The 22,255-nt window shown below is 41.0% G+C and overlaps 1 pseudogene; it reads left to right on the top strand.

The window, feature by feature from the left end:
* The first annotated feature begins 19,628 nt into the window (after positions 1–19,628).
* Positions 19,629–20,439, top strand: LOC129081735 (calponin-3-like; annotated as a pseudogene).
* Positions 20,440–22,255: the final 1,816 nt, after the last annotated feature.

The raw sequence follows: 22,255 nt of genomic DNA on the forward strand, positions 1-22,255 counted from the left end.
CAAAGAGTTGGCCCTAAACAGAAACAAGAACTAAAAGAAAAGGAAATAAGAGGAGGAAAAGAGGTCAAGTTAATTTAGCTTGGGAGATGAAATGGTGATTAAAGATTACAACCCCAGACAAACAGGCTAATTACTTACAGACATTTCACCATAACAATGATTAGTGGAGGTCGACAGAGAAAGAAAAATCTGAAGATATAATGAAAACATACATAAGAAATATTAAATAGCACTATTATTTCTTTCTTTATTTTTTTAAAGATTTTATTTATTTTTAGAGAGAGGGGAAGGGAAGGAGAAGAGAGGGAGGGAAACATCAATGTGTGGTTGCCTCTCACACACCCCGCACTGGGGACCAGGCCCACAACCCAGGCATGTGCCCTGACTGGGAATCGAATGGTGACCCTTCGGTTCACAGGCTGGCACTCAATCCACTGAACCACACTAGCCAGGGCAATAGCACTATTCTTATCTCATCTTCTCATCCTCAAGTATTCATTGAGCTCTTAGTTATTATCTATCCTGGCAATTATTTGAATGTATCTACCTCTCTTCAGAGCTACTCTATTTGTGTATACAGGGATGAAGTCTTGGAATGCTCAACACAGAAATACTTAAAGCTCATCCAGATTAAGCCTGGACTGATGAATGAATTTCCTCCACAGTGTATTTCCGATGACCATTCACTGAACTTCCCCTTGAACATGATGAAGTACTTTGAATTCCAGATACTTGTCTGGAGTACTTATTATGTACAAAGAACTGTGCAAGACCCATAGACAAAGACAATAGTATTGTGGTTACCATAGGGAAGGGGAGTGGGAGGAGTAGTAAATGGTAGAGGGTCAAAATATGGTGACAGATGATTTGACTTTGGGTGGTGGACACAAAATGCATTATACAAATCATGTATCATAAAAATGTACAAGTGAAACCTATATAGTCTTATTAACCAATATCACCCCAATAAATTTAATTTAAAACGTTAGAAATGCAAACTTGGAAGTCACTGAGTTTATCTTTGAAGTACCCATCCTGATCCAAAGGAAGCCACTAAAACAAATTAAAATGATAAGGCAGTCATTTCCATGTTCTAGAAACACAAATACAAGTGGAATGCACAGGCTAATACTAGGAGTTTCTAGGTCCTGGAATATCAGAGATAAATGGCATTTCCATTTCTGTCAAAGCATTTTATACATGATGGGAAACTGGGGCCAGATTCTCTATCTAAATCTAGGGTTTGGATGCTATCTCCTAGCCCTAAAGGAGCTGGAAAACTGCTATTTTTGCTGCATTCCTGCAGTGCAGCCAGAAAGAGGAAGGTATAGGATCTGGGCCAAGTTCCTCACTGTCTTGGTGACTATGTCTGCAGTACCCACAATACCAGAATGCAAGGCAGTGGCTGCCAAGAAAAGACCTGAATCTGAACAAGAAGGTGAGGGCCAGGTGAAGGCCAAAGAGGAGGGCAGAGGAGAGAGGGAGTGGAAGAAACAGATCTCTGCTCAAAGACTCTGAGGATAATTAACACTGAGAAAAATAGTCAAACAATCAAAATTGGAAGAGGAATTTACCAGCAATGAAATACAAATAAGAAAACATCATCAAAATTACTTTAAAGATGTTTAAGATCCTCCTAGAAATACAGGAATAAAATCTATGAAAAAAAAGTCATTATGAAAGGGAGAAGAGTGACTATTTCAATAGAAGTCAAATGGGTATCTGATAACAAGCAAATTTATTCATGTAAAAAACAAACAAAAACACTTAGAAACAAAAGGTAATGAAACCTCTTGAACCTGAAAAAGTATTTGTATAAGAGCCTAGAGTAAACACAGTAACTTCATCCCATTAAAGTCAGGAGTAAAATAAGGCTGTTCAAAATCCCATACTATTCAACAGTGCTAGAGGTCCTAATTAAAACACTAAGACTAAAAAATATTTTAAAATAACATTTTACTTTATAATCTTGGGCAAAGAGAGGATTTCTTTAAAAGATATAAAGTTCAGAAATCAGAAAGATAACAATTTATAGTAAAAGGACATGTACCAAATTCATTATAATGGTTGCCTCTGAGAAAGGAGGCAGAGAGAGGTAATAAAGGAATTCAACATTATATGTAATATTTTGTTTCTTAGAAAATGGCAGCTAGGGATTTCCGGTCAAGATGGCAGTATAAGCAGATATGGCTCGCCTCTATGTAAAACTGCATCAAAATTACAACTAAAATATAGAACAAGCATCACTCAGAATTTGTAGAAATAGAGTTGAATGGAAGTCTGACAGCTACAGAATTAAACAAATCACATCTGTCCAGACTGGAAGGAGGGGCACAGGCTCAGAATGGGCTGGTCCCTTACTCACGTGTGGTGGATAAGTTTTCAGCAGGGATATCTTGGGAGTGATGAGTCCCAGCACCACACCAGGCCTCCCAGCCCAGGGTTCCAGTGCCAGGAAGATAAGTCCCTACAATTTCTAGCTGCAAAAATCAGCAGGGATTGAATCAGTGGAAGAAACTTGTGTAGCCCCAAACAGTTCCTCTTAAAGAACCCACACACAACTCACCTACTCCAGCTCACTCTCTCTGAGCTCCAGCAGTGGGGTAACAGCTTGAAACACACCAGTGATATACAGGGGAAAATTGAAGTGTCTGGCATCAAAGAGAGCAGAGGCCATTGTCACTTTTCTAAACCCTCCCCCCACAGAGTTTGCAAATTGGTGCCATGTCTGAGACTCCATCAACCTGCCTAACTTGTTCGACCCACCTTGGAGATCCCCAGAGACTCTGCTCCACCCAATTTACAGGCCCATCCAAGCTGCTTTTCCTTATGAATGGCTGGTCTTTGCTCATGTTTCACAACTTCCTAAATCCTATCAAACAAGCAACAGTTGGCCTCTGTGAGCCCCAGGGCCAGCACCAGCAGCAGCCAGCCTAGATATACGGCTTGACTTCACTTGGGAATCTACAAGCCAAGCACAAATAGCAGCCTACTGAGATTGCTTTATAGCTCAGGCAGGGTGGCCCTGGGCAAAACACATGTCAGGGTTGACTTTGGCCTGCACCCTGGGAAACTCCAGGGCCAGTGTACCCAGTGGACAGCTACAGACCATGTTGGAGCACCACCATTCTACCCCTGTACAGCTGATCCTCCATGGAGGGTGGAGGTTGGTAGTCAGTGGTCATGGCCAATCCTTGCAGCTGACAGGCTTGTGTAAATCCCTCCCATTGATCTGCCAACAGCAACCAAGGCTCAACTACAAGAGGAGGGTGTACTCAGCCCATATGAAGGATGCACCTTGAGTAACCAGCTTGAGTGAGAGGGGGCGCTGTGCTACTGGACCCTACAGGACACCTACTACATTAGGCTAAGACATGGAGTCAAGCAGCTCTATGTAATACATAGAAACAAAAACAGGGAAGCTGCCAAAATGAAGAGACAAAGAAACATGGCCCAAATGGAAGAACAGATCAAAACTCCAGAGAAAGAGCTAAATGAAATGGAGGTAAGCAATCTATCAGAAGCAGAGTTCAAAACACTTTGTAAGGATGCTCAAGGAACTTTGTCAGGATCTCAGCAGCATAAAAAATATCCAGTCAGAAGTGAAGAATACACTAACTGAAATAAAGAACAATTTATAAGGAAAAGACAGTAGAGTGGATGAAGCTGAGAATCAAATCATTTATACAGAACATAAGGAAGCAAAAAACAACCAATCAGAACAACAAGAAGAAAAAAGAATCCAAAATAATAAGGATAGTATAAGCAGCATCTGGGACAACTTCAAGAGATCCAACATTCTCATTACAGGGATGCCAGAAGGAGAAGAGAAAGAGCAAGATATTGGAAATATATTTGAAAAAATAATGAAAGGAAACTTCCCTAATTTGGTGAAAGAAATAGACATGCAAGTCCATGAAGTATAGAGAGCCCCAAACAAGATGGGTCCAAAGAGGCCCACTCCAAGATACATCATAAGTAAAATGCCAAAGACTAAAGATAAAGAGAGAATCTTAAAAGCAGCAAGAGAAAAGTTAGCTACCTATAGGGGAGTCCCCATAAGACTATCAGCTGATATTTCAAAAGAAACTTTGCAGGCTGCAATGGATTGGCAAGAAATAGTAAAAGTTAGGAAAAGCAGATACCTACAGCCATGATTGCTCTACCCAGCAAAGATATCACTTGGAATCAAAGGGAAGGTAAAGAGCTTTGCAGACAAGAAAAAACTAAAGGAGTTTAGCATCACCAAACCATTATTATATGAAATATTAAAGGGACTTTTTAAGAAAAATGTCAAAACTATGAATAATAAAATGGCAAAAAAATACAAACCTATTGACAATTGAATCTATAAAACTAAGCAAACAAGAAGAACAGAGAAAGAATCATGGATATGGAGAGCGTTTTGATGGTTGCTACATCATCAAACCCTGTTTAGAACAGGCTCTGTGGGAGAAAGGAAGTGTGGGGGAGTGGGGAATGGGTAAAGAGGTGAGGAGATTAAGAAGTACAAATAGGTAGTTACAGAATAGCCGTGGGGATGTAAAGTACAGTATAGGAAATGGAGTAGTCAAAGAACTTACATGCATGACCCATGGACATGAACAATGGTGGGTATATAGTTTGAGGGAGTCGGGGGTGCTGGGTGGAGTGGGGGCCAAGGGAGAAAAAATCAGGACACCAGTAATAGCATAATAAATAAAATATAATTTTAGAAATGGCATCTATAAAGCATTTATAAACATTCCTTCTGATTGGTGGATACATGGTCATTAATTGCAATATCCTGCATTTTTCTTGAAACTATTTTTTTAAAAGCACAAACACTGAAAGCAAAATGTAACAGATAATTAAAAATTTAAATATAACTTTGAAGATATGTATCCTTCTCTTCAGAAAACCACAGTTATCAGGTATACATATGTATATATATATGTGTGTATATATACACATATAAGGTCTTTCCAGAAAAAGTCCAGCCATTTTAATATAGCAAGAATGGTTGCATGACATTGATATAACCTGGCATCCAAGGAGAGTGTGTTGGAATGTGAATACATGAACAATGATGACTTCACTCTACTAGTTAGTCGGGGCAGTAGATGCCATTGAGTAAGTGTGTGTACTGTGTGGCTGTCACATTCAAAATGACTGAGGGAGTAGAGCAACAAATCTGCATCAAATTTTGCATTAAGCTTGAACATCCCTCTGTAGAAACTATTTGGATGATTCAGAAGGCCACTGCTATGGGCAACTGGTGATTGGCAGCTTCATCACACAACACCCTTGCTTAGGCATCACACCTCTTGCAGAGTTTTTTGGTGAAACATCAAATCACCCAGGAGAATCAGCCCCCCTACAGTCCAGATTTGGTGCCCTGCAACTTCTTCCTTTTCCCAAAACTAAAATTGCCTTTGAAAGGGAAGGATTTCAGGCCCTCAGTGAGATTCAGGAAAATGCAGTTTTCCTGAGGCTGAAAAGGCTGAGATCGCAGGTGATGGCGATTGGGAGAACTGTGTTGGGTCCCAAGATGCCTACTTTGAAGGGGACTAATGAGTCATTGTCCTAAGTATGATGTTTCTTGTAGCTTCTTCAAAGATCAGGTACATTCAGGGTGGTATGGCTGTAGACTCTTGTATCTTTTTCAATAAATGTCTTTATTTTTCATAGTACATGGCTGGATACCTTCTGGACAAACCTTAAAATCTAGTCAGTCATTATAGTAAAAATTAATATAAATGTAATGTAAATATATAAACACAATGAAAAATGCTATGGTTATGTAGAAGAGAAAAGTAGCCATGGCTGGTGTGGCTCAATGAGTTGATGGTTTAATTCCCAGTCAAGGCACAAGCCTGGGTTGTGGGCCAGGTCCCCAGTGTGGGGCACACAAGAGGCAACCACATATTGATGTTTCTCTCCCTCTCTCTTTCCCTTCCCCAGCTCTAAAAATAAGTAAATAAAACCTTTATAAAACAGTAATATTGTATCCTTTCTTTAAATAAAAAAGGTAAAGCAACAAAATTAATAAATTCTCCAGGGAAGATATTAAATTAGTGTTGAATCCTCCAAGATATGTTGTATTTAAATATTCAAAAAAAGACCTTGATAGAAGAGTGCTCCTATAGGCCAATTGATAAAACTTGCAGCCGTTCTGAGAACAAAGAGTATCTTGTTCACACGATGGATTGGGACATGGAGCAGGTCGTGTTGTATGAGGTGAAGCATGGTGTCCTTGAAAGATTTAGGGTAACATTTAGACTCGGAACTCTAGGCTAAGAACAGCCATGAAAATTTTTCAGGAGGTTTTGAGGGAGACAGCTTTGGGGATATCTGTCCATAAAATAGGAATAACATTTTGAATATGTGCCCCTGCCCACTTCTGGGTTAAGACACAACAGTCAAACAGGGCCAATTCATCTTCTGTTCCAGGAATGACAAATTGGAATTTGGCAAAGCAATCAGTCTATTAGGTGCTTGAACTGGAAGGGATATGAGGTTGGACCAGGATGGCATGTGCCTAGAACTGGCCATGTATATCTGCCTTGGCAGCAAAAGGCAGTGCTCCAACAGAGAACAGGAAGGACCTGAGAGACAGGAGGGCCTGGAGTCATAGGTCTCAGTACCTTGTGAGGACAGGCTGTGCTTCTAGACTTTGAGTTTGAAAGGACCCCTCATTCTGCCTGGTGAAGCTGCCCTTTTTCTAAGTGACCTTACAGGGGTTTTATCCCTGACCAAGGCCAAGGACTAGAATTTGAAGGATATCAGGTTTAGTATCTTCAAAAGATGATGAAGAAAAATTGATCAAGCCAAGGGCCATTTATGAGAACTGTTTAAATGGAGCACTGGGGGCAATTTCCAAGTATAGTTATATTACATATTATGGGAGTTAAAGCCCAAGTATACATTATGGATGGATTTTTATAAGAGTTGGGTAATTAAGGGAAGAAGAGGAATAAGGCTGCGTAAGAGGGAAGAAATGTCAAAGGAAGGCGTCTGTGTTATCACTCAGGATGAAACACGACTATTTGTGTAAACCGAGGGGAGAGTATTAGTGCCGAGGAGAGGATGGCTATATAAGGGAGAGCTGTGATTCTATATACTGCCCCACATTTGTACAAAACAGAAACAGCTGCTTTTGCTTCCTATGATTTTTCCTGAAATCAGAAATGGTACAACATTGAAGTTTTAGACAAAAAGAACACCTAGCTAGTTACTGATTTTCTCCAAGAGAAAAGAAATAACATTAATGTTATAATAAACCTTTTGTATCACATAGCTATTGCTGCATTAAAAAAACACTACAACACTTGGAGATTTAACACCATAATCATTTATCATTTCTCCTGAGTATAAAGGTTGGCTGGATGGTTCTGCTGATCTGGGCTCAGCTGATTTTGCTGGGCACATTCATTCATGCTTCTGTGGCCAGCTCGCAGGTTGTCTGGACATTATGCGCTCTTTCACACATCTAGGGACTCAAATGGAACAACTGGCTTGTGTTCCATTCTCCGGCAGGCAAGCTTATTCTCAGGGAGATCACATAGACCCATGACAGAAATAAGAGTGCAAAGGCCACTGAGGTCTAAGCCTGGCACATTGTCACTTCTTTCCCTTCCATTGGCCAAAGCAAGTCACAAGGCATTCCTGGGTTAAGAAGTGGGGAAATCAGCTGTACCTCATGATTGGGACAGTGCCAAGTTACATTGCAAGGGTATGGCTAAAGAGGCGACTAATTGAGGCCATTCATTTAATTAATCTACCACACTTACAAAGACTTTTTTTTTTTTTCCTTTTCAGTTGGAGTAAGGATGGTAACAGAACTATTGATGAGGAGCTTTTCAAGGAGATCATGAGGAGCTCAGAAGTTTAGTGTTAAAACATAAGGTTTAAAAACTTCTTAGGAACAACTTCCTTACTCTTATTTTTTATGTTGTTGGCTCAACTAGACTATGTTGATGAACTTTGCTCCATTCAAGTGTGTGTGTGTGTGTGTGTGTACCCTGTACACTTGATAATTGAAAAATCTAAAGAAATATGCAATTTCTTTTCCTGTGAAGATGATGATTTACCTTTTCATGCAAATATCACGTTAGTAGTTTTAGATCAAATCATATTTCTAAAATTAGAAATTAATTTTGTAAGAATTTGTATTTTGTGTATTAAAATGAAAAAAACCCCCTGAAGTGCATATAAGTAGGCTCTTTTTAATTGAATATTCGATTTTAAGATAATATACTAAATAAAAAAACTGATCTTTTAACTTTGATTAAAGGTTTAATAAAATAGGGATATTAAATCTAAAATGAAAATAATTCAAACAGGTTTGAAGTTAGGCACATAACAGTCAATAGTTAGGTACTTTTAGATTTTTGAGACTGGGTCAAGAAAAAGTAAATGAAAAGCCATCTGTGAGCGAGCCTTAAATAAATAAATAAATACATACATACATAGTTTATTATTCTGTAGAAGCAGCCCTCCCCAAAAGATTGTAAGTATATTCTTGATGGGTTTTTTTTTTAAATGCCCAAATTCAGTCAAAGTGACCAGGGAATAGCCCAAGGACTGGATTGCAAAGGGAAATAGGACCTTAGTAAATCGTATGGTAACATACCCAGTTGACATAGCCTTTGGGGTCTCTTGGCTGAAGATATCCTTTTATGAGGGTAACTCTATCAGACAGCTGTTACTTGTGGACACTACACATTAAGAGGAACCAATTCTTCCTGTCCTGATTTCACAGTCACTTTGCAATCTTTTAACATAATTCGTCTTCCTTTGTAGTCTATAAGAGGTGGGAATGTGCTAACCAGAAAACATGATATTTGCGGCATTTATGTCTGTCAGTATAATTAACATTCTTGTTTCTGGCTGGTTACTTTAGCCTGATCACATCTGGTAGCAATAAGAATACCAAGATTCTGGGCCTACAATGCTGAGAACTAGAGGTAGACTCTAAAGTTACTGATCTCTAATGTGAGTGCTATCCTGTGGAACCACCTGGTTCCTTCCATGATGGGTCAAAGGCAGAAGTAGGAATAATCACCACCTTTCCTGACATCTAGCACATGTTCTACATATTATACTGTTGCTATATTTTAGAGACTGCATGCCTAGGGACTTCTGGCCAAGATGGAGGCCTAGGTAGACACACTGACTACCTGCCCAACCAAAAGAAGGACAACAACAAATTTAAAAACAAAAAAATAACAAGTACTGCCAGAAAATCGAACTGTATGAAAGTCTGACAACCAAGGAGCTAAAGAAGAAACATCCATCCAGACTGGGAGGAGGGGTGGAGACAGGCAGCCAGGGCGGAGAGGACGTGTGGCAAGGCAGAGGCTGGAGGACCTGTGGGTGAGGCAGTGGCTGGCAGACTCTGCGGTCCCACATTTGTGTGTGGATAAACCGGGAGGAACAGCTGGGGGGCGAGACACACTGTGCAATCCAGGGTTCCAGTGTGGGGAAAGAAAGCCTCAAAATCACTGGAGATAAAAACCTGTGGGGGTGGCAGTGGTGGAAGAAACTCCCAGCCTCACAGGAGAGTTCTCTTTTTAGACAAAGCGGCTTTTAGACAAAGAAATATGGCCCAAATGAAAGTAGGGATCAAAGCTCAAAAAATAGAACTAAGTGATAAATAGATAGCCAACTTATCAGATGCACAGTTGAAAACACTGGTAATCATCATGCTTACAGAAATGGTTGAGTATGCATAAAATGGAGGGAAAAATGAAGGCTATGCAAAATGAAATAAAGAAAAATATACAGGGAACCAACAATAAAGGGAAGGAAACCAGACTCAAATCAATGATTGGGAGCAGAAGGAATAGATAAACATTCAACCAGAACAGAAGAAACAGGAATTCAAAAAAAATGAGAGGCTGAGGAACCTCTGGGACCACTTTAAATGTTCAACAGTTGAATCATAGGGGTGCCAGAAGGAGAAGAGGAAGAGCAAGAAATTGAAAGCTTATTTCAAAAAATGATAAAGGAGAACTTTCCTAATATGGCAAAGGATATAGACTTCCAGGAGATTCAGGAAACTCAGGGAGTCCCAAAGAAGTTGGACCCAAGGAAGCACACACCAAGGCACATCATAATTACATTACCCAAGATTAAAGATAAGGAGAGAGTCTTAAAAGCAGCAAAAGAAGAGGAGTCAGTTACCTACAAAGGGGTTCCTATAAGACTATCAGCTGATTTCTCAAAAGGAGCCTTGCAGGCAAGAAGGGGCTGGAAAGACGTATTCAAGACAATTCATGAAAGACAAGGGCCTACATCCAAGATTACTCTATGCAGCAAAGTTCTCATTTAGAATGGAAGGGAAGATAAAGTGCTTCCCAGATAAGGTCAAGTTAAAGGAGTTTATAGTCACCAAGCCCTTATTATATGAAATGTTAAAGGGACTTATCTAAGAAAAAGAAGAAGATCAAAACTATGAACAGTAAAATGACAACTAACTCAGAACTATCAACAGCTGAACCTAAAAACAAAAAGAAAAATTAAGCAAACAACTAGAATAGGAAAAGAATCACAGAAATGGAGATCAAAGGGGAGAAAGAGGGGGAAGAATGGGTGAAAAGGACAGAGAATAAGCAGCATAATTAGTAGGTACAAAATAGGCAGGGGGAGCTTAATAACAGTACAGGAAATGGAGAAGCCAAAGAACTTACATGTACGATCCATGGACATGAACTAAATGGGGTGGGAATGCTGGAGTGAGGGGCAGTGCCGCATGGAGGGGAATAAAGGGGAAAAAAAAGGGGGACAACTGTAATAGCATAATCAATAAAATATATATTAAAAACATAAAATTTTAAAAAATAAAGAAAAAAATGCATGTCTAGCTACCCAGTCATTCTGGACATATTGCTAGTCAAGAAAATATGAATTGCCTACTTCTGAAGATTCCATTTTTCTTTTTCTAGCTCTCTCATCTTGGAGGCAATATGGTTGGGCCATCAATACCTATGAAAATAAAATTAAAGAGATTGATCATTTTCCTTCTGTTTTCATACTCTTCTCCAAATCTTATTATTTAGTAGTGGTTATAGTGGGAAGTAAGTTTGCCTATTGATGTGAGGATTCTTATAATGTTCAGTTAATACAGACTTTAAGCATCATCAGAAATACAATTGACCCTTGAACAATGTGAGGCTTAGGGAAGTTGACCACCGTCCCTGTCAAAAATCTCAGTATAACTTAAGTTGGCCTTTCAAACACTTGGATTCCTAACCTCCACGTGACCCTTGAACAGTGTAGGCTTGGACCATGCAGGTCAATTAAATTGCAAAAGTCAACTGAGAAAATCGCATGTAAGTGAACCAATGCAGTTCAAACCTGCATTGTCTGAGGGCCAACTGTAGGGAGTGTACCTGAAAACAGCATTTTAATGACTCTTTATGATAGCTTTATTCTACTAAAAACAAAAGTGTAAGTGTAAAAATAGATTTCTATACATATTTTAAGTCATTAATTCAGAATAGCGTAATGTGCACATTATCTTGTTTATGAAGCTTTTTGGTATCATTTATTTAAAATTAGTTTTAATTCTGCAATATTATTTACAGTACATCTTTCTGAACTAATATTTACATATAAGTAGAACTATGCAATAATTTATATTTAAAGCCATTAAAGAAAGTTTAATATTGAATAGTTGACCATCTAATATAAAGTGTACCGGAAAATACAGTGTGGTGTGGGTAAAATTATTAATACTGGCATTAATATGAAAACAAACTTGATAGTAAACTTGTTGAAGATAAACAGTGACCAGTAAAATAATTTTAGCTGCAATGGACAATCTGCTTATGAGGCAAGCTGAGAATGCTGTTAAGGTAGCTTTTCTTTAATCACTCTGAAGTGTGTAAAGGAATTTCCTCTGTTCTTAACTCTCACAAATCGTCCTAAGCATAAGCTAGAAAACAATTTCGAGTCTTAAAAACCCATCTGTGTTAAAAGCCAATCTTATTATTGATCAAATAATAAAGGAATGTAATTTAATTCTACTTAGAAAAAATAGCGTATACATATAAAATGACATATATGAAACATAAAAAACAAAAACATTCAACCAGAAGAAAAGTAAATAAATTCAGCAATTTAAAAAATGTGTGTTCCTTATGTAAAGCCAATCACTATCTTAGCAAATAGGCAGGTTTCATTGCCGCTTATGCTGGCCTTTTAAACACTCAGATTCCTGGTTGCCAGTTAACCCTTGAACAGTGCAGGTTTGGACCATGCAGGACAATTGAACTGCAAAAGTCAACTGAGAAAATCTACATGTAAGTGAATAGATGGACATGGATACCTTATAGAACTGGAAAGCATAGAACTACTTATTGACTCTGTTTTTGATGACCTCCAGAAAGGGGTTCTCCTGTATTTACTATGCCACCAGGGCTACCTATCTCAATGATGAACCATCCTTATCTCTCGGCTCAACATTAACTTTCCTAGTTAGAATTTGTCAGATTCAATTGCATTACAAAAATAAATACCTAGTAACCATTAATGTAAACCCATTATTTCATAATGGAACATTGGTTAACATTACAATAATCAACAACATGACTTTGTCATTTTAATCTGCTGCTGTTCAAATAAAAAGGATTTCCTGCAACAGCTTAAAAAAATTCTGCAATTATTGTACCAATGCATACCTGCTTATATTTCTATATAACTTGAATAACAGTGTAGTTTAAAACTGACATCAGCTTCTTTGAATATATTCATATTTTGTTGTCAACACTATGCACCCATGCATTTACATTTAAGTAACCCTGGATGAGGGTCTCGGCCTGTGTCACCAGTTTTATTTGTGCATCCTTTGCTTTATTTTAATCTAACCCATGAAAATAGTGTTTGTTTTCATAAAGGTAAGCCAAATATATTCATATATCACATTATAATGATAATTATGTCCCCCCCCAAAAAGTGAAGACAAGGTAAAATAAATTCACTCTATTTGAATTTCAATCTTGCTTTCTTTGATTTTGTAAAATATTAATAATGTTTTTTCCAAGGGGCAGGTGGAATCAGAAGTGCCCTTAACTCTTTCTCTGCTGCAGACATTTTGACATTCATGTCGCTAAGACTTAGTCTTTAAAGGTAAACAAACACCACTGGGTAGGATTGGGTTACTCTGCAGTAATTGAAGCACTTGTCTTTCACCACCACCACCACCAAAACATGGCTATATGTGCTCATGTAAATATCAGAGAAGGGCACTTCTCCTCTACCTGCTGAGTCCTACTCTAATTTCATGCAGTTTTCAGGGAACTAAGTACCTATAGGTGGTACCCTGAAGGGCTGTGTTCACAGAATTACAATGCTCTGCTCTGGCCAGCACTCTGCTCTGGCAAGATACCTTCATGTTTCAGCTCAGCCTTGGAAGCTCAGTCCCCCGACTTTGGTGGAAAGTGAAAGTGTGCTCCTAAAGCCGGAGGGGCACTGACTTATATAGACAGAAGTTCCTGTCCCTGGTCTCTGATTGGCTGTTCTCATGCAAATGAGGATTCCAAATCCTGGAAGTTTGATTGGTCCAAAAGGCACTATCCTGATTGGTCAGAATGGAGTCACTCTGGTGAGTGAAGAAGATGATGGGGATACAGCTGTGCAGCTCACATTGGGTTCAGAAAGCCTCAGTCCTGGCAGTTGACCTACGATTTTTGGAACTCGGTTGTAAGGGGTACCGCAGACGGCAGAAACACAGTGCTGGCAGGCAGTTCAGTGTAGACTTCTCTTTGAAGTACGGTTTCCATGAAAGGTGCCTGTATAGAAACGGCTGCTAGGTTCTGTTACTTATTTATTTTTATAAATTTGAGCCCGGTTAGCCACTGGGAACCCATTTTTGTAGGTATCTTCTGGTATCTTATTTCTCAAGGTCCACACAACCAACGAACAAGTCTCATCTGAAAAACAAAGCTTTAGTTCTTGGTTTATTGTAGTCAACCACCAAGCAAAAAAGACCATTTTGGGTATTATTATTGTTAATCATGTTAAATTATTGAATTTCTTGTTGGAAGCAACAAACTAGTACTTGTTTTGAATCTACCAGCTATTATTTGTGTATTGGAGTTTATATACAAGGCAATTTCCTTGAAGAAAATTCTATTTAAAAGTCACAAACTACAGTCTTCCATTACCATATACTTTTAATTATAAATGAAAAATAAATGATTCAATAAGTTCCTCTTTAAATCTCGACAATTCCCTGTAAAAGTCTAAAGTTCATCAGTAACGACTGTAAGTTACCTGAGGGCAGGAGCTCAGTTTCTCCTGTTACCTGCTCAATCCGAAGCAGCTAGAACTGGGTAGGTAAACATTTGTTCTCTCACTTGAAAAGAGTAATCTTTTACTTTGAAATGATATCCCTGTAAATGAGTGTAGCAAAGTCAAGAGCGGGAAAAGGCCATAGAGGGGAGGTTGCAAAATCGTAAGGATCAGTAGGACAGAGGAATCCAGAGGAGAGAGAACAACACTGGAAGGTGACCCCTAAGAAGAAGCATGAAGCAGGGTTGAGTGCCCTGGGACAGCGTTGCTGTAGGGGGGAGGGGTCAGGCAGGAAGTAGCCAAGATTTGAGGGAGTCCTCGGGGAATAAAGAGAAAAAGGCACTTAAAAATAAAGCCGCAGTCATCTCCCTCCCACGTGGGAGTCCTGACTCCGGTGGGCCCCGGGTCCACTCGGTTCCCTGGGGAGCGGAATCCAAGTGAGGCAGGTGCGGCGGGAGCATGCGCGCGGGGCGGGCAGGGGGAGGCTCCGCGCCCCCACCCCGCGCGTGCACCCTCGCTCCCCTCCCGCGGGCCCTGCCGGACTAGCGGCGCCACAGCCAGAGCCAGCCCAACCTTGGTGCTTCAGCTCGAGGTCCCCGCCTGTCGCCTTTCGCGGAGTCGGCTCTGCGGACGGCTCAGCTCTGCTCGGGGTAAGGAGGACTCCGCTGCCCGACTGGTTAGGTCGGGAGATCGTGTGAACGACCACGGCCGCCGTCGCCAGGGCTGGCCCCGGGCCCCGCGCCCCGCGCCAGGCCGAGGGGCGTGCGCGTCGCCCGCCACGGGACCCGGCCAGGGGGTTGGTGGCGGTTACTAGTTGTCCCCGCCCTGTCCCTGCTCTTCCTTTCTGTTTCCCTGCCGGGCACGCGCCGGACTCCCCGCACGAGGCGCTGCCCCACTTGTCTCCCACTTTGGACGGACGCGGCTGCCGCACAGCTCCTCCGCCCTTCCCGGGGACGGGCCGGGGTGCCGGGCGCCGCCCCCTGGGTACGGAGGAGCCGGCCTAGCGGGACGAGGGGCGGGGACGTGACTCTTCGGGGGTCCCAAGTGAGCCGGCCAGTGGGCGCCCCGCGGTGGGCATTCGGCTTTTGTTTCCTCTCGGGGCTGACGTCCCACCCGTCTTTCCGCTTTTTCTTCTCCACCAACCGCCGTGTGTGCCAGGGTTTGGGCTCCGGCCGTGACCCCCGCGAACGCTTCAGCACCACACACTGCTTTCCTCCCCGTTCTGCTTCCTAAGTTCTGCCCTAACCTTGAAAGTGAGCGCAGGGCGGGCGTCGGGCCAGTGATGGTTCGAGCTCGCTCGTCCGCGTCCCTCACCCCCTCCGGCTCCGCCTCAGACTGCTAGGCGGACGCCCTGGCCCAAGTCTCCCTCGCCTCCTACACCGAGGTGGGCCGAGGTCGGGGCGAGCGGAGCCGGGAATACCTGGGCCAGAGCCGCAGTTACCGGCGGAATTGGTGTAAGCGTTTTTCACGAAGTCGGGGAACTTCGGTGGGTTTTATTCCCTCCCTTTTACATCCCGTAGTGTTGATTTAAGTCCACAGAGTGTGCTTTATCTTATATATGCCTGTATCCACTTAGAGGGACATCCTTAGTCTGTCCATGGCCCGAAGTGGAAACTAAATAAAATGAAGGATTGGTCTTTGTTACTGCTGAGACTACAGCGTGTGATAAGCAGGCGAGGCCTGGTCACCCCAGCCTGCCCTTGAGGGCTCTTTTCATGGAGAGTGAGTGGACGAGGACTACTCACTCTCACTTCAGGTCTATGTGGTCTGTACTTGCCCTTGTCAGTGACCCCACTGGATCCCACTGGTGGAACTGTTCTAGGAGATGCTTGTGGCAGGCTCCAGAGTCAGTCCTTAGCTGAAGGAAGTGTACTGGGGTCTTCTGGTGTTTTCTAGTCCACTTAACTCAAAAAAGGTTAACTGGTGGTGCCGGCTGGAGTTTGTTTTAGATGCTTGATAATACAAAGACTTTGTGTTTAATTCTTCACAAGATGAGATTTTTGGAGCTATAAATTGATTGGAATCAGCAATACCCAGCTGCTGTATAATTGTTGAGTAGGAAGGAAGATAAACTTAAAACTGCTATCAATTATGCCCTGAGGTTGTGAAGCACATTGATGAGTTTGTATTTTAAGTAGTCCTTGACTGTGGAACTGTCACTTAGCACTTTGCTGGATGACATTGGGGTCAAAAGAAGTTTAAAGCTTGGTCCACCTCTGCAGTAAGCTTGCAGTCTGTCTTCTAAGAAAGGGCATTAATGGGAAGCTGATCTGGTGAAGACAGAATTAAGGAAAGTTAAGGAACTACCTTACCTTTCATTTTAAAGAGAAATTAGCATATTTCTAAGTTCATAAGAATCTTAGGTGAGCTTTACTGTCTATATATTTCATTGTAGTAACTGTGTGATTTGTCTCCTAAATTACTCTTCTAATTCATTTTTATTTTTCTTAAAATTTCAGTTGTCATTTATGCAGTAAACCATCTACTACATATGTTCATTTCATATGACAAACCACTGAAAGTGTTGGGGAGATAAAACATGTGAGCCAAACCACTTGTGAAAAAAATATGACCAGGAACAAATAAGATTTGAGACTAAAACAATCCAAGATAAATGCCAGTTGTGTGAAACAGACAGTGGCCAGAGGCTTTAGCAAGGATAGGGTTTTTTTGGGGGTCTGAAGTGATCAGTAAAGGACTCCATATTGGGCCTTGGGCTGAGTCTTGAGAAATGGATATTGTATAGATTGACAGGGAGAAGGAAGAGGAGAGTGAGGGACTGGGAGGTAGAAAGGTGTTTCATGCATCAAAAGAGGGGTGATTATGATTTGTTTACAACTAAGATTACATGGAGTGCCCGTATTCCGTACTGGGCACTTTGAGTATACATGCTCTCCCCAGCAGCCCCTGATCCTCCCTGACTAGAAAACGTAATACTCTGTTCTTCATGATTCAGTGTAACTCCTTCTCTTTGAAGGCTTCTTTGGTTCTTAGACCAGTGTTCTTTCCTTTGGCTTCTACTTTTTCTGGTTCACTTTAAATGTATATATAAAACCAGCTTTTTTTAAAAATGGCCTAGACCTTAAATTTGGCCATTTTCTGCTTATTGGTTTGTTTATTTATTTATATTGAGGCTTAATTGACATATTACTTTATATTCGTTTCATGTGTACAACATAAGAATTGATGCATTTTGAAAAATAATTACCTTAGTAAATTTGGTTAACATCCATCACCACACATAGTTACAAAATTTTTTTCTTGTGATGACAGTTTTTAACATCTTCTCTCCTAGCAACTTTCAAATATGCAATGGAGTATTATTAACTATAGTCACTATTAACTATGGTCATTATAAAAAGTTTTATGTATTTTTCATAATTTAGTTTCTGTCTTTAAGGAACAAATATGTTTATCAAGGGATAGAACAAGTCCTTAGTTCTCTTTTTATTCAGAACGTTTTGCACTGTGGTCAGAGTTTAACTTAAATGATAATTGTTCTCTGCCTGCCATGGTACCTGACATGTGGTTAAGAATGTACTCGAAGGGTACTTGTGGGACTGGATCCGTGTGTGAGCGGGCAGCTGCTGAGTAGAGGCGTGGGTGATAAAAGCAGCTGTCAGGAAAATCAGTCTGATTCTTAAGGAAGATTTGCACATGGGAAGTCCTGGAGTTCTTACTGTGAAGAAAAGGGTGACCCGAAAGTCACTGGGAGGAAGACTGTAGAGGCAGCACCACTCACAGTCTGACCTAGGAAGCAGGGAGTGCCTGCCTCTCTGCTCCTTTACTCCAACCATTTCTTCACGTGTGGTTTCGGTTCCCTTTCTCTAGAGCTGAAAAGACTTTGAAAATCATTAGGTAAAAGTTAATTGTTTCAGTTATTTTAATTTAAAAAGAATGCTGCTGCTCTTGAAATGGGAAGTTAACAGGAGAGCCAGGTTGTTGGGCTGGGAGCAGCAAGGAGCAGATTACGTTCAGTTTTTAGACTATTGAGTTATAGGAGACACTGACATGGCAAATTTGTAGAGAATAACTCAGATGTTGGGCCACGAAAAAGCCAGGCAGAAAATATTCAGCTGGTACAGAGGTGACAATAAAAAGCCCGAGGCAGAGTACATATATTAGCAGAGAGAAAGAGCAGTTTCATGACTGGGGGGGTGGGGTATACCCAGTGGAGGAGTCTGTGAGGGAAGCTAAGAAGTGGTCAGATGGGAAAGAAAAATCAGGTGTCACAGTAACAGGGAAGTTGGTGGAGGACCGTAGGGGGGATTCCCATGAGGTCTGGTCAGTTGATGATGAAAATCACAACTGAGAACATGTAGTTGAACTTGGCTGGAAAGAGTGATCTCAGTTGTAAGGCTTCGGTGTGAACTGTTGGTAGTGTTTTCCTTTCTCTTTTAAGTATATAGATGTCCCTTTTCATTTGAATAGAGTTTTGTAGTTTAGAAAGCATTCCGACATGTAGCATTGATAAACATATTTTGAGGATAATTTATTATGAGAACATATGTCCAAGTGAAGAAAACTATTTGGGGCCATTAAAAAAAAAACAAAAACAGATTGTTCATGTACTTCAAAGTGGCCCTTATATCAAGTATTAAAAATATAGATATTATGTATGTAGAATAAAGCAAAAACAATGAATTAGAAGACACTTGGGAGAACTGAAGCTCTTCAATTAATTCATACATGTGGTATCTTTTATTTAAACATTTGCACTATTTTTTTTTTTTTTAGAATAGTGCCTTAGAAGAATTTATCTCCATTTTGCAAATACAACTTTCACAGTAGCAATGGAAAAATAAAACCTTTCCTCAGAGCCCGTCAGAGTTGTCACGGCTCCTCTGGCCTGTGTGTGCCTTCTGGGGAGGATGGCACCACATATAACATTATATGCATCACCTGCTGAACCTGTGTGTTGATTTCAGCTCATGTGTGAAGCATTCTGTTAACGAAACTGGATATTGTGGAGAATGCTTATATATCACATCATTAAGATGGATTTTAAATGATGAAAGTGTTGTTGCTGCCACAATTAATAATTGAAAATAAGTTGTTTGGAAAGTGTCAGGTGGGAGATGTGGGAGATAGAGCAGCAGTGTGTGCAATAATTTACTAGAAGGACAGATGCACAGTATGGCATTTGTATTCAGAGTGTTTTCGTGTGTAAGCTCTTATGTCAGCTTTTAAGATAATGGTACCTTTTTAGATTAAATCATTGTTGCCCTAAAGAACCTAAATGGGGACTGCTCCCTCAGTGGTAGCAGGTAGAGGTTAGACTGACAGGTGTGGGAGGCTGCAAGATTGCTTCCAGGTGTCAGCATCATGCAGAAGATCTCTGCAGCTGCGTAGAAGAGGTGACAGGTATGGGCACTGGCACCAGCTCTCAGCTGGGCTTGAAAGATGGCATCGTGAATTCATAAGGAAGCTACAGCCAGGCTTGGTGGAGAAGGTCAATGAGTCCTTGTTAAACTGACCTCAGTTGGAGAATGTTGGCAACTTTATTAAAGCTATTCAGGTTTATGGTATGAAGCCCCGTGACATATTCAAAGCGAATAATCTTTTTGAGAATGGAAACATGACCCATGTTCAGGTTATGCTGGTGGCTCTAGCCAGTCTGGCTAAAACAAAAGGATTCCATGTCACCATTGACACTGGAGTGAAGTGTGCAGAAAAACAAACATAGTTTTCAAAGAAGGAAAATAAAAAGCTGGCCAAAGTGTCTTTGGTTTGCAGATATGAACCAACAGATATGCCAGCTAGGCAGGTATGACCATCTATGGGACTGGAAGGCACTTTTATCATCCCAAAATCCAAACTGACAAACCTTTTGAGCGGACTACGATTAGTCTGCAGATGGATACCAACAAAGGGGCCAGCCAGGCAGGGATGTTAGTGCCAGGTACCAGAAGAGACATCTACGACCAGAAGCTTACCTTACAACCAGTGGAAAACTTGACAATTTCTGTACAGATGGGTACCAATAAAGTTGCTTCCCGGAAAGGAATGAGTGTGTATGGGCTCTGGTGGCAAGTACAATATATGATCCTAAATATTGTGCTGTCATTCACAACGGAAACCTCGGAGCAGAAACATGTGTCACAAATCAGTTATAGTTGTTATCAGGCAGAATACCCAGAGGAGTACCATGGCGATTACTAATACGGGAAGCTAGGCATTGATTATTAGTCCCAGAGAGCTCAGGACTCAGACTATTTTTATTCAGTGAGAACCAAGCTAACTTTGAGTAATTTTTATCTTGCATTCCTAAAACACTGTTATCCTTATTATACCTAAAAGAAATAGTGCTTCCAGTACATTCCTTTTTCCATTTTTTTTTGCTTCTTCCCTAAATAGTTGCCTTTTCCTGCTGTAACAGTTAAATCCTACAGCATAACCAATAACTTACATATGAAGTAAAAAAGAATACTCTGAAAGGGGAGTACTCTTGTACAGCCAATTCTTTATTACAGATCTGTGCATTTTTACAATTTTCTACTGAAACTTCTGTAGGAAGTTTCCGTCCCCACCCCTGTCTTTTCTTAATTTACAGCTTAGTGTCTGGTTTCTACGTGGGAGACTAAACTCATGCTTTCATGCTTATAGCTAAAGGTGGTGTCTACCAACTAAATTGAAGATGCAGTATTTTAGAAATTTACATGTCAATGTTTCTACAGTATTGTATGATAATTTTTCAATAAAGTCATGATCTCTGTGCAAACAAACAAACAAACAACAAAAAACCCCCAAAATGAGAAAACCTAAGTAGGGGGTGAGACATCATTTGCTGAGTGTCCACTTTGTGCCACTTGTATGCTGTGTATATAGGGGTGATGAATACAGACATAACCCCTACCTTCATGGAGCATATAGTCTAATGAGGGGGACAGATATTAACAGTTGCTGAAATAGTTGCTAGGAACAAACTTTAAGTATGTATGAGAAAAACCAACAGGTGTGCCTAATACTGGTTTGTGGGTCAGAAAAGGCCCCCTCTGAGGATGAATAGCTTCAGAGAGAAGCATGTGTGCAAGGCACTGCAGGTGCTCTTCGTGCGTTGGAAGGAGGGAGAGAAGGCCTGCGAGGCAGGAGGGCATGGACTGGATGGTGCATTGGTTGGAGGGCTAGTCAGGGTCTGCACATGAAGCCCCAGGAAAACCATGTTGAGGACTGTACGTTCTATTTTTCTTGCCACAGGAAGGCTTTGCAGAGTCTGAGCAGGGGTGTGACATGATCTGCTTTATATTGGGAGAGGCCCACTCTGGCTGCCATCTACAGACTATTTTGTAGGTGGCAAGACCAGTTACGATGCCATTGCAGGGATTCAAGTGGGAGTCCTGGTGTTTGGGCCAGGGAGGTGGGTAAGGAGATGGATAGAAGTGGAGGGACTTCAGGAGTATTTTAGAGGTAGAATTTACAAAGTTACCGATGGGTTGGAGGGTACAAGAAAGAAAAGAATCTGAGATTACAGTCTGGATCTTTAGTACAAGACACGGGGTGAATTTTCATAAATGGGCAAGCCTGGGAAGAAGCAGGTTTAGTAACTTTGCTTTGACCATTTGCCCAGTATAAGACATACAGGATGTAGGTATCTTTAGGGAAACAACTTGGTGTTGTCATAGTGTCAAGCACAGAGCACTGTTCTACACACGTTTCTGGAGTTTAGTATTAAAGTTTCTTTCCCTTTTCTGTGGCTGCTTCGCTCACACCAGATTTAATGACCATCTTGCATATGAACCTCTAGTCTGTCTGCAAATGGACAATGTGTCTAACTGCATGTTGTTTTAGAGCCTACTATCTAGCAACTTTGTAGCATTTTCAGTCCTGACCAGGAAGGTCTAAAATTGCGGATGTACCACATGGACCATTTATTACTTAATTTCCTTACAATGTGGCATCCCAACACCAATCCTAACACTGGGAGACTCTCCAAGTCTCTCAAAAGTCCCTGGCATGACAATTACGAGCCATTACTTAT

Source organism: Pteronotus mesoamericanus, unplaced genomic scaffold (assembly GCF_021234165.1).
Source record: "Pteronotus mesoamericanus isolate MK-2021 breed Mesoamerican mustached bat unplaced genomic scaffold, CSHL_Meso_final scaffold_118, whole genome shotgun sequence".
Classification (NCBI taxonomy): domain Eukaryota; kingdom Metazoa; phylum Chordata; class Mammalia; order Chiroptera; family Mormoopidae; genus Pteronotus; species Pteronotus mesoamericanus.